Consider the following 12,093-nt stretch of genomic DNA (forward strand, 5'->3'; position numbering starts at 1 on the left):
TGGTAGATTCTGCTGCAACAGGTTTATTCCTTCTGTTCTGATGCAACCAGATTATGTACTTCTGTGACAAAGTCCTGAGACAGTGCTGGACTACAGCCTCCATGTTATATTCAGAGTTCAAGCTCATGCGAAATGTGGTAACTCTATTAATAAGACCCCAGAGCTGGTAGTCAATCTGGGATTGATGTATCAACAAGAAACCAAACATTTTCTTAACCATAAAAACATTTTCATTATTTTACTTCATCAATTAAAGTGTAAAAGCAGCAAAACTATCCAGGGAACTATGTTAAAAATTATCCATGCTCTCTTTTCCAATAGACTATAAATGAGAACCTATTTAGGATACTGAATACAGAGAACTGAAGAAAACATTTTGCTTGGTTTGCAAGGATATCCTTGATCACATTAAGCAGTGACTAAAATAATTAGATTTCTAGCATTTAGGGTCTGTGTATCCACGGTCTGCAGATGCAATTTAAAATACCAGATTGGTAACTCTGTCATCTAAAACTTCTGAGATTTAGTTTATTTACATTAAAATGGGGGATATTCACAGAGTTGTTACAAAGACTGAATAACATATGGGATGCAAAGTAGTATGAGAAATTTAAAAATTTTCCTTATGGTTTGCTTTAAAAAACCTTGCTCTGACTTCTACTGAAAATAAACTTTTATTAATAAAGTCAAGTACTTTTTTTAAAGGGTAGAACAACACGTTTAAAATGTTTGTATCTCTGTCTAAGATAATCATGCCGATAAGAAGTCTAACTCTTCAGTTTTCTAGGCCATGACCAAAATGTCCTAATTTACCAGGTGGCAGCTTATGCTTACTAAGAGCAAAGTTCCTGAGAGTCAATAGCTGCCTGAGTGCTGGCATTGTGGAATAAAGCCGATGTGACCAGGCAGCAAGCCCCGTTTCGTAGTCACACAAGACGGCTGGATATTTCATTTCCCGAATAAATGATAAACATTGAAGACGAATTTTATTTTTGTCACACTGTTCTGAACATGAATGTCTGAGTGGCCAACTGGGCCGAACATATATTTTTTGAGCTGCACTCTATCAATGAGTTACAGTAGACTAATAAGGATAAAGAACGTTAGTGCTATATGCAGGGCCCCACCTTCAAAAACACTCGAATAATATTGGGATCTATATTGTTATTCTTCTCTCAAACAATTTGCTACAGATACTTTGATCATTTTTACCTATTTCTTTGGCACTCACAATGCTATGATTAATTCAGCCAAGAGAAAGAATTTCAGGTTTAGCCATTAAACATGCTGGCATGTCTCATTTTATCCACTTAGTCATGCTCCTGTCTAATGTCATTTTCCATCCTCCCTGTCATCCTTCCTCCCTTTTGCTACTCTCCACACCTGTGAGCCAGTGAGCCCAGGTACCTGCTGTAATAAACACAAGTTGTCCCCAAATAAATGTGTCAATGAAGACCTAACAAAATGAAGACAGTAAAGAATATACAGAATTCTGGTTTTCGTTTGTTTTGGTGAATCTGTCATTGATGGTGATTACCCAGTAATCTTTTTGGTTCATCTCATGATTATTCACAGGAAATGTAGACAGTGCTTATTTTCAGAGACTTGCAGACTATTTTAAAGCTGTCCATAATTAACTGTGATCTGAAACTATCCATCTTGCTTACTAGCGGGTACTTAACATTGGAACTTCTTAGGAAGAGCGAAGTATTTTAAGAAATCAAGAGATAGTTACAGATTTAACCAAGGAAGTTATAGAAAGGAAGCAGACTAATTTCAAGCTACCTGGAAGAGGTAGTATGATATTCCATGTTTCTTGCTGTCTTTAAACACTGGAAATGTCCAGAAATCATCGTAAAGTTTCTCCTACAATTATGTAGCACATGGCTCCAATTTTTCTTTCTGTTTCTAACTTTTCTTCAAACACTTCCAGACCAGAGTTAAAAGGCATCTGACCCTTCTCTTTTTTACCTATCTGAAGATAGTCCAGGAAAACTCTAAATCAGGCTTGCTCCTGGTAACAGGACTATACATGAATCCAGGTAATGCTCCCAAAGCAGACACAATCCTGTACTTCATTGCAAAGAACTAAACTCATCACTTATTATGGAGAAGGGCCAATCTACAGAGCTTCCCCTAACCAGGGCCAGAGCAATATCTAGTGCCAGGAAATATAGTGGTTATGGATCGAACACAAGCCTTTGGAAGTGAATTCTTATAGAGCGATATCTGTGCCAATTTTTGTGGGAGGATTTATTTTGCCTTCTTTGCATCTATGTCTTGTCCTAAATGTCGAATGTAATATGGCTGAATATATTGCTTTCTCCTCTAAAAATAAAGTGAGGGCCATACAGGCGTTGTGAGGCTTAAATGAGGAAGAGAGAGAATGTTTAATAAAAGCGCCTAACCCTGTTTTGGATCATAGTGAGTGATGGATAAACGTCTGCTTCTTGGTTTCTTCCTTCTGTCCCTCTCTCCCTCCATCTTTTTTCTTTTCTTCTCCCCCCCCCTCCTTCCCTTCATCTGTTCCTTTCTCTGTTTTCTTTCTCTGGGACAAAATTGATGATTTTGATCCTTACTAACTAGAACATTGACAAAAACAAGTCTAATTCTGTGACCTCACATGAATTTTCAGTGATTTTTCTTTGCTTTCACTAACTTTCAAATATTTTAAGGATAAAGGGCAAGTTAAAAATTTAGGGATTTTTTTTTATTGTTAGTAAAAATTCGAACAGACAAATCTTATATGAAACTGCCTGTTATAATTCTCCTTAACTATTTTTTTAAAAAAACTCCAACTAATGAGGCAACTTGGTAGGGACATAATGTTCTACAAGGAGAAGTTACTGGCTAACGTGGTTCAGCAGACTCAAAAACTCACTTTCAGCGACTCAACCGAGGCAAATATAAAAGTTCTCTTTGTTCTCAGCCGTCACTCTTTTTCACCCACAGATATTGGCATCTATGTGGAGGAGCAGGATTTCTGCTATCTGCACCCCTTCTCGTGTCCCTTTGACTCTCCATTTCATTTCACTTCTTCTAGAATTTCATTCAGAATAAAAATTTATTAGAGCAAATGTGAAAGGATAGAGTGAGCTGCCTTACTTAGTCCTGCACACGTTCTTCACCCAACAACTCTAAGTTAGCATTTCACAATCCACTTTAACCTACTTCCCCCTCCCCAAGGCCAGCGGCCAGAACTGTAGAGTTGTGAGTGGGCTGCAGAAGTGTGGCGATGGGAGGAAAACAGTTCTGCCAACCTTCCGGCCCTGCTAGTAAGCAGAATTGAATGTAACACAGGAGTCTCACAATGACTCATTTTCATTCCCCACATTAGCCTCAATTTCCCTCGGTCACACTTCTTTGTCTGAGGGCTGTTCCATTCTTACTACACCTTGGTCATTACCATTTCAACCTCCTCTCCCCCACTGAAAACTGGACTCTAGCCAAACAAACGACAGTGTTAGGGGAGTTAACTCCTTTCCTACTTCTCTCTTCTGAGACTTTTGTTCAGAGTACTTGTTTCTTGCTCTCCTATTTCCTTTCTCTAAACATATCATGTTTCAGATAACTGGAGATTTTTCCTTTGTAGAAGATTACATCTTTGAGTAGCAATGCCACACACAGTAGGGACTGTCACTCTCACGATTCCTAGAAGAGTCATTACCCTGGAGATGCTTTGCTTCCTCTTAACTTTGGGGGATTAGGATTCCCATGCCTACACCCAGCAGAGTTAGGCACCATTTGCCTCCAAGTTTCTCTAGCCCTTTCTCCAAGCTACTCTGAATCACCTGCATCATTTTAACTGATTAACAGACCTTATTCCTCCCCTATGGTTCGTGGCAAATGCATCTTTCCAAAGAGAACCAGGATTTGATTTTGTTACAGGGCAAAAGGGAATATTTTTTATTACTATTTCTTGCTATTTCAGCATGGTCTTCATGTTCCCATACTGCTGCAATTGCAGAGAAATCAATTTCTCATTCTCATTTTACTATCTTCTCCTTCCTTGTTTTCTCTCCAGTTATTTAGTCAAACAAGAAAACATCCAAGATGTAGGTGCACCGATTTGACTTCTCTTAACTTATAAAATAGAAGCTTTGAAAGAAACTTTTGGCTTGGGTAACCAAATATCTAAAATTAACCATCTTAAACAGTAGATGATGTAGCGGTAAGGTTTCCTCCTAACAGCAGATAAACCCATTATGAATGGCACGCACTTCAACTCAAATTACAGAAACACCATGCAGCGAGCAAACCATCATCTTGGATGAAACTACATTTATTTATTTTTCATTGCAATTTTCAAATATCAGCCATCTCAAGGGCTGCGAACTTTACTTTGCAAATGTTAAGAAGCCCTCATCCTAATGAAAATAGCACTCTAGTGAATATATTTAGAGAAACCCCACAGTAGGCAAACTGCTGTTCAAAGTCTTGAGAAGCTGTGTTTCAAAAACACAGTCTCAGAGAGCGGATGGCACTGTCTGTCTAGAGTTGAGAAATCCACTCACAGCAGCTGAACCCTCTTTTCCCTGGGAGTCAGTGAAATCCATTACACACCCCGCCCCACTGTTTTTAAGCCCAGACACAGACACTGAAACAGGCAGATGTTGAAATCACCCTCCTCTTAAACAGTATCCACAGTTTAAAACACGTCTGCAGCAGCCACACTATATTTTGCCACAGTTAGTCACTTGCATTCTAACTGCCAGAAAGAAACATACCTTTTTGCTCCGGGGAGAAAGCCTATGGATGTTCGACCACTGGTCAATCTAGCAATGGAAGGATAGCTAGTTGTTTTAAAGAGAAAAGACTCAGCTCAGTGAATCTTGCTTCTTTGCAAGAAAAGGGAATGCAAAATAAGCCCGACCATTCAACAGAGCGGTACTGACAAGTCCTTTTGAAACCTTCACCACTTTTACAAATCAAAAAGCTGCTCAGTTCAGTTTCACAGCGGCAGCTGAGACTACTGTGACGTCAGTCACTTGGAGGCGGCCTTCCAGCCACCTCTTCCAACCAGAACCCTGTAACTTTAGAGCAGCTCATACTCTGGGTAAACAACTCCAGGTCCAGGACATTTTTAGCTTTTATAATGGAGCTGAGTATTTTCAAACTTGCCAAAAGAGCTGGTGTTAATATCACACGAAGACAATGGCCAATTTTAGATTTCCTCTATTTGGAAAAGTAAAGTCCTTTTTTATAGGAAAGAATTATCTCTTTGCATGCATCTCTCTTTTCCCTTCTCAGCCAGAGTCAGAATGCACTTTTCAGTGCCTTTAGAAACTGCTGTCTGGAGGTGCCAGAAGAACATATGCAGCAATATTATAGACATATGATCTCAAAAGATATATATGGCTTGAAAAAGATTTAAAAACTTTTATCTTTAAATAAAGTCGAAATGGGACATATACAAACACCCACCTCCTAGCTCTATGACAGTTTGCTGCTTATATCTACAGGGATAGTCATGTCTTTCTGCTAGAAAAAATCCGGCCGATGGGAAAGGATGATACTTACTAAGGGAGGAAAAAAAACCATGAGATACTCACATGCTTTTTTTCAGCTGAAGTGTGCTGCAGCCCAAGTGTATGGAGAGGCTCCCTAAGGCATGACCAAATCGATCTGCCCTGGAAATCCTCCCCAGCAACATTTCCAGGTTGTGTATGAACTTGTACACATACGCATCTGCTCATGTTTGGTTTAATTGAGGTGAAGAAAGTGTCTAGAGCAATTTGTGTCTAATTCAGCAAATAATCTAGATAAAAGTTTAAACAATAAGGCCTTATCGTCAAGTCTGAAGAACTACCTCTGTGTGGTGGTTAAAGCATTACATACTCACTTTCACATTATTTTTGTCTGCTTCCAGTTAAATATTTCACGGGGGGCTAACAAATTTAATAATAGTAACCTGTTCATAGTAGGACCTTAGCACACGTAGGACAAGTGAATGAAATCATACTCTATGCCTTGCAAACCTGGCATCATAATCTCAAAATCAGTAACAGCAACAGTTCTAGTAGTCACAGTGACTACTCATAGAGCGACGGCTCTCTGCAAGGCTCTGACTACTTCGAATACATCTTTATCGTGGTTCACTCTCATAGCAACTCCGTCTGCAAATATTATTAACCCAGTCTTACTGATAAAACCACAGCTCAGAGAGGTAATGCAGTTTGCTGAAGTTCCTAGAAACGCGCCCAAGCAGAGGAGGCGGGATTGGAACCGGTTTCTCTAACTTGCGACCCTGGAATTTTGTCACTGAGATCTTGATTTCAAGCCCACTGCCACCACTTATCTATGTGAATTTTGGGTTTCCGTTACTTCTTTAAAGGGATAATTTAATTTACTTCATGAAGTTGTAAGAGTATGAGCACCAGGCACACAAGAAATAGCACATTTCTATCTCCATCCTTATGAGGACAAGAGGAAGATCCTGGGGTGGGGGTGCGGGGTCTGCCTCAAAGCATCTATACAGAATTGTCTAAGAATAGTGTCCCCCTACCTTCTCTTCCACTCTGACCTCTTAATTTCCATACGTCCTTTGTAAAATTAAGACTGTTTCTAGATCCTATCAGAACTTCAGATAATATGTGGCTAAGTTATAGGAGAAATTATGTTGAACTATACTCTCTCTATACTATCAGTCAGTAGTACCTATTTCAATGCCCTTTTTCATGGATGTCCCAGTAATTATTTACTGCAGATGCTTCATCTGCTTCTCGTCATAGTAAAGCTGACCTTAAATCATATATAGAATCAAAAATTAGGGAAAGATTTTGACAAGAATTTCACTCCAAGTCTACCACTTATTCTAGTATTTACCAACCCTCTCTGTTAAATATTTTAAAATATATATTAGCTAAAATTTCCATGCTGTATTTCATACCCAAAAGAAGTAAAGTCACACAATTAGATGATAGGATACAAAGGCAATAAATATTCTGTGCAGGCATTTTTGAACCTTTCCACTAAAAGCTTTTGTTTTAAGAAAAGTTCCTACTGTTATGTACCTAAAATGAATGGACTTAAAAGACTGATACTCGTGTACTCAGCCCTCCAGTGACGTTCAGACATCTTGAAATCCTTGCCATTTGCAATCAGGTGTCAGAATGGCTGCAAACCTTATGGAAAAAATGAAATTTGTTGTGTAATCCAGACTACTTTTAAACTATTTAAATATTTAAACCTTCAAATATGAAATTGACCCAAATTATTGCTCTATGTATTGGAGAGAATTTGGAAAAATCAATCATAGTTGATGACATACTAATCCTATTTCAACGAATAACAAATATGCAAAAATAATGTACATAGTAATACTTTATGTAAAGTAAATGTAGAAACAGTGGCTACTGTCAAGAAACAAAATCCTGGAAAGGATGTGAAAAGGTCTATATGAATAATGATACTAAGCCACAAACTAAAACATTTTGGAAAAGATGAAAGATGACTACTGAGCACACAAATGTCACTAGCAGGTGCTTCCAGACTTACAGGATTTTAGAGCCGGAAAGAACCTCTGAAATCATCTAGCCAACCTTCTCATTTTACAACTAAGGAAAGAGGCTCTGATGTTAAGTCATTTGCTCAAGGTCACAAAGCCACTTACTAGCAATGCCAGGAATAGGATCCAGGTCTTCTCATTTCCATCTGAGGTGGTGTGCCTTGACGTTCAAAATTCCAAGGAGTTTAAGGGAAGGGAATAGAACACAGGGATAAGAGTTTTGGTCATGAGAGGCTGATTTCTGGCTTTGTCAAATTTTAAATTCAATTTTCTTCCAAGTTCAAATGAGAGAGATGACACTCCATCTTCCAAGTATAAAATAGGAGTCATATAGCAGAATATTTATCTTGATGACTATTTATCTAAAGAGGCTTGATCCCCGGCTATATAAATTCTGGGTCAAAATATGAAGATGAAATGATTTTAACTTAGTGTTGAAAAAAATCAATTGGTTGATTGATTTGATTGGTTGGGATAAATACATCAACTTTGCCTTTAGTATGTCAGTATACATTTAATTTATACTATTCTGTTGGAAGGAAGATGTTGAAGCGTCACAAAGCAATTATCTATTTAATCTCTTTATGCTATGACAACACTGGCTGTGCATAAGACTGGGAAGCTTCTGACTTCTGGCTTGTATAGCTTTTCAGTCCCTTCTTCCTTTACTCTTTAACATATTTACCAGTAAAGGGGTATTGTATTTCTATTTTCATTGGAAAGGATATGGAAAAAAGTGGAAAGAGATGACTATGAAAAACTGAACTCATTCTTACACATATTAAAGTTTAGAGGCTACTACAGATGACATATTTTAAATAATCCTTCCTTCTAGAATAACATCTGCCCTTTGCAGTTTTACGGTATCTGATCTCAGTTGGTTAATAGAACTCTCTTGAATCTTAAACTTTCTTCCATTCCTAGGGAGAGATCTTGGGCACTCCAATGAACATTCCATTTAACAAATATTTATGAGCATCAAGTCTATGCCAGGTGTAGTGTTAGAGCCTGAGGACTGGAGGAAGAATAAGACAGGTCCTTGTCCTCAACAAGCTCAGTCGACTGAAGATTTCTGAAGTGTGACCTGCACGTGACTGCCCACGTCCTGAGTGGCTCACCACCTTGAAGTAAACTTACAAACAAGTGTGGAGAGCCTCACCTGTAGTCCCCACAACATTCCTTCAAGGAGACAGTGTAGTGTTACTCCCAGCCCTGGCTGTACACTGCAATCACTCAGAGAATTATTTTAAAAATTACCAAAACTGGAATTTTCCCGCAGACTTTCTGAATCAGACTATCCAGTGGTATGGCACAGGTTTCTTAATTTTTATAAAGTTGCACAACTGATTCTGTCAAATTTGGCCCTGTGTTATTTGAGTCCTACAGTGACAGAGTTTGGACTCTGTGTTAGTAAAAGAAATAAAATTTTGATACTTACAAGAATCTGTTTTGGGTTATAAAATTATAAGAGTCACACACAGACTATTTATCATCCATGGAAGTTACATATTTAGATTGTCGTGTTTCAGCTAATGTGCTATTTTCCCAGTGCTGGATGTTTTCCCCCTAGAATCATGGGATGCTGGCTCTCTCCTCTATTCTGAGGGCTGGTGACATGTCAACAGACTTTTCAGCCAAGCAGATCTGTCATGGGGCTTATGTACAGGCACTTCCAGATGACAGAAATATTCAAAAGAAACAGTTTCAAGCTATCTGCTCTTTTTAAATGCTGGTCTGTATTCTGAAGAAACAAAACAGTAAAACATTTTAGAAATGTGGGATATTTAAAACTAGAGACAGATCTTGCTTGTTTTCAAATTTGTTTTTAGCATCTCATTACATTATTTCCAGATTCCTGATTTGGGAGATGTTGCTAATGAAGACAACAAAGTCTAAATAATACACGGACAATTCTAGGGCTCCTCTCATTCCAGAAAAGGGCCTTGGGAATGCCTGTCCCCCACAAGAGGGCCACCCTGAGTCACTCCTCTCTGTTAGGTATTTCTAGAAGTAAAGCCGAGCCAAGAGAAGCCATTTAGCAAGTACAATTTAAAGGACACAGGAATTAATTCCTACTCTTCTCACCCCAAGGAGTTGCTAGCCCACCCCTATCTTCCACCAGAAATTTTAGATTTATCACCATTAGGTAGTAGCATTATATTTTCAGTAATTGTTTAATAAGGTGCCATTGACAGAGGACACAGTTACTAGCTAGTCACACCTTGACACAGAAAAGGAGAACAGCTAACACACAGGAAGGACCAGAAGGAACAAGTCAGTATAGGTAAATTTTGACTGGAGCCCGGGAAAGGAAACTGCTTTATTCACAAGGCAGGGAGGGAGTGGGGAGAGGGAAGAAAGATCAGAATGAGGAACTGTAGGAGCAGGTGCTAGATTCTGAGGGATTCAGATGAGAAGTACTGGTGCCCAGATGAAAAGACATGTGCCATCATGATGTGAGATCTGGAGAAGATGACACAGAAAGGGAGGCCCAAAGTCACACTTCAGCGCAGCCGTGGGCCCACTCTGATTAGAGGACTTCTGCAGGGCCAGCCAGACCTTTTCTCCACACCGAGGTCTCTCGAAGTCCACATGAGACTGTAAACACAATGCCTTGATGGCTGAGCCTGGCCTTTAAACTCTATTCTTCTGTTGTCGTTGTTGACATCAAAATATTTTGAATGGTAAGATTCTCGTAACTTCATTCTTTCTTTTCTGACCACTTTGAATCCACTCTGCTATTTTGAATCTATCCACTTTCTACAAATATCTTATGCATTAGCTACTTATGCATAAATTACATTCCCTCTAAAGTGAGGAATGAGACCAGAGATATGAGGGGCTTCTCCTGGAGAAGGTTTTCACCTCGAGATTGTGAGGTCCAGTGCTGCGGTGTCCTCACTTTCCTTCAACTACCTCCTGTGCCTGCTTCACTGTGGCTCTCCCCACACTGTGGAGTCTAACCCGTTAGAGTCATGCCAAGACCCCCCACGCACTGGCCCTGGTGCCTCGGCAGACGCGCATTTCCTTTTAGGTAAAGAAGCTCAGGTTCCTAGGAGTCACCTAAAATCCAGAATAAATTAGTTTTGCTGACCTGTCATGTTGAACTCCTGTTCCAAAGTTCTAAATGACTGATCTAGGCTGACACATAGGATGCTCTATTTAAAAAATCTAATTTTGTTTTATCTCGCCAGGAGTTAGTAATACAGCGAAAATGACATGGATTGTGCAAAAACTGCACAGGTGAATGAAAAAGAAGAGAGAGAATTGTAAATTAGATGTTAAACTGAGTTTTCTGACTTTAGGAAATAAAAGACTATAAGATATTTGCTTTTTAATAAAAAGCTTTTAAATTCTCTTCTCTTACTAAATCATTTGAGGCAACTGGGCAAATTGATGAGGTTCTCTCTGCCTCCCACATCCTCTTAATTTTCAGACGCAGAGGTTAAGGCAGGTACTTTCAACAAGAAATTAAAGAGCTGACTTGCTGACTTTAAAGGTACATGATGTTGGACAATCTGAGAAAGGAACAAATGTTGTTTGCCAGCCTTCAATAATCACTCACACATCTTGTTTGTTAACACAGATTATATAAGCAGCTGAAATCAAAACACTCAGAAGAGACTACAGACAATAAACACGTAAAGCACACTTTTTCAGAATCAATAATTTCCAGAGCTCCATCTCTGGAGAATGCAGTAGAATAAAGCTCCTGAAACAGTCGCTCCATTCCTGAATACTTCAGAGTTGTTTGCCATTTTATGAAATGAGTCAGTATTCTAAATTTTGCTGAAAGGTTCTAGTTTTTAAATAAGTGCAATCCTCCAATTTACTGTTTATTTAATATTTATTTAGGTACAAGATAAAAACTTTCCGTTATTTATTTAACATATCTAAAAATGTACTGATAATTTAAAAGAAAAATAATCAAAATAAAAGCAAAATATGAACTAAGCTTGAGATACCCTTAAACAGAAATTTTAGTTCAGACAACATTCAAAGAAACATTCTAATAAACAAGTCAATAAAGGTCCATGAACATTTTTGAAAAGCCTGAATAATTGCTAAAACCACTAATTCTTATGTCATAGTAAATTTTATAAATCTATAAAATCTTATAATTTTATTTTCAGATGTTGGGTTTTGATGGTACCTTATTTTGAAAAATAGCCATAGGAAAACTCATACAACTATGAACTAAAAAACCTTCTACAATCGTAACAATGAAACTGAACAATCAGGAAATATCACTACATTTAAGTTAATCAAACATACATATCTGAGATATAAGATGAGGCTCTTTAGGACAACATGGCCTGGCTTAACAGTGGGCCGTGAAAGGTGGAGATTTCTGAAGTTTCTTCTTATTTTTAAGAGGCTGCTCCTAGACTCTGATCAAGTGAAGTTATAACACTACTCTACTTGAAAGTTGTTCCTGGAAATGTTAAAAAAATTACCCACAACTTCACTAGGGCAGCCACAGTGTTATTTTAAAACTGGGAGTGAGCAGTTTAGAGTGAGTGAGTCCCTAAGCAGAGAAGGCATGGACTAAAATGTATTTATTAAGTTACAGGGAGAGGACTTTT

Source organism: Equus caballus, chromosome 10 (genome assembly GCF_041296265.1).
Source record: "Equus caballus isolate H_3958 breed thoroughbred chromosome 10, TB-T2T, whole genome shotgun sequence".
NCBI classification, from domain to species: Eukaryota; Metazoa; Chordata; class Mammalia; order Perissodactyla; family Equidae; genus Equus; species Equus caballus.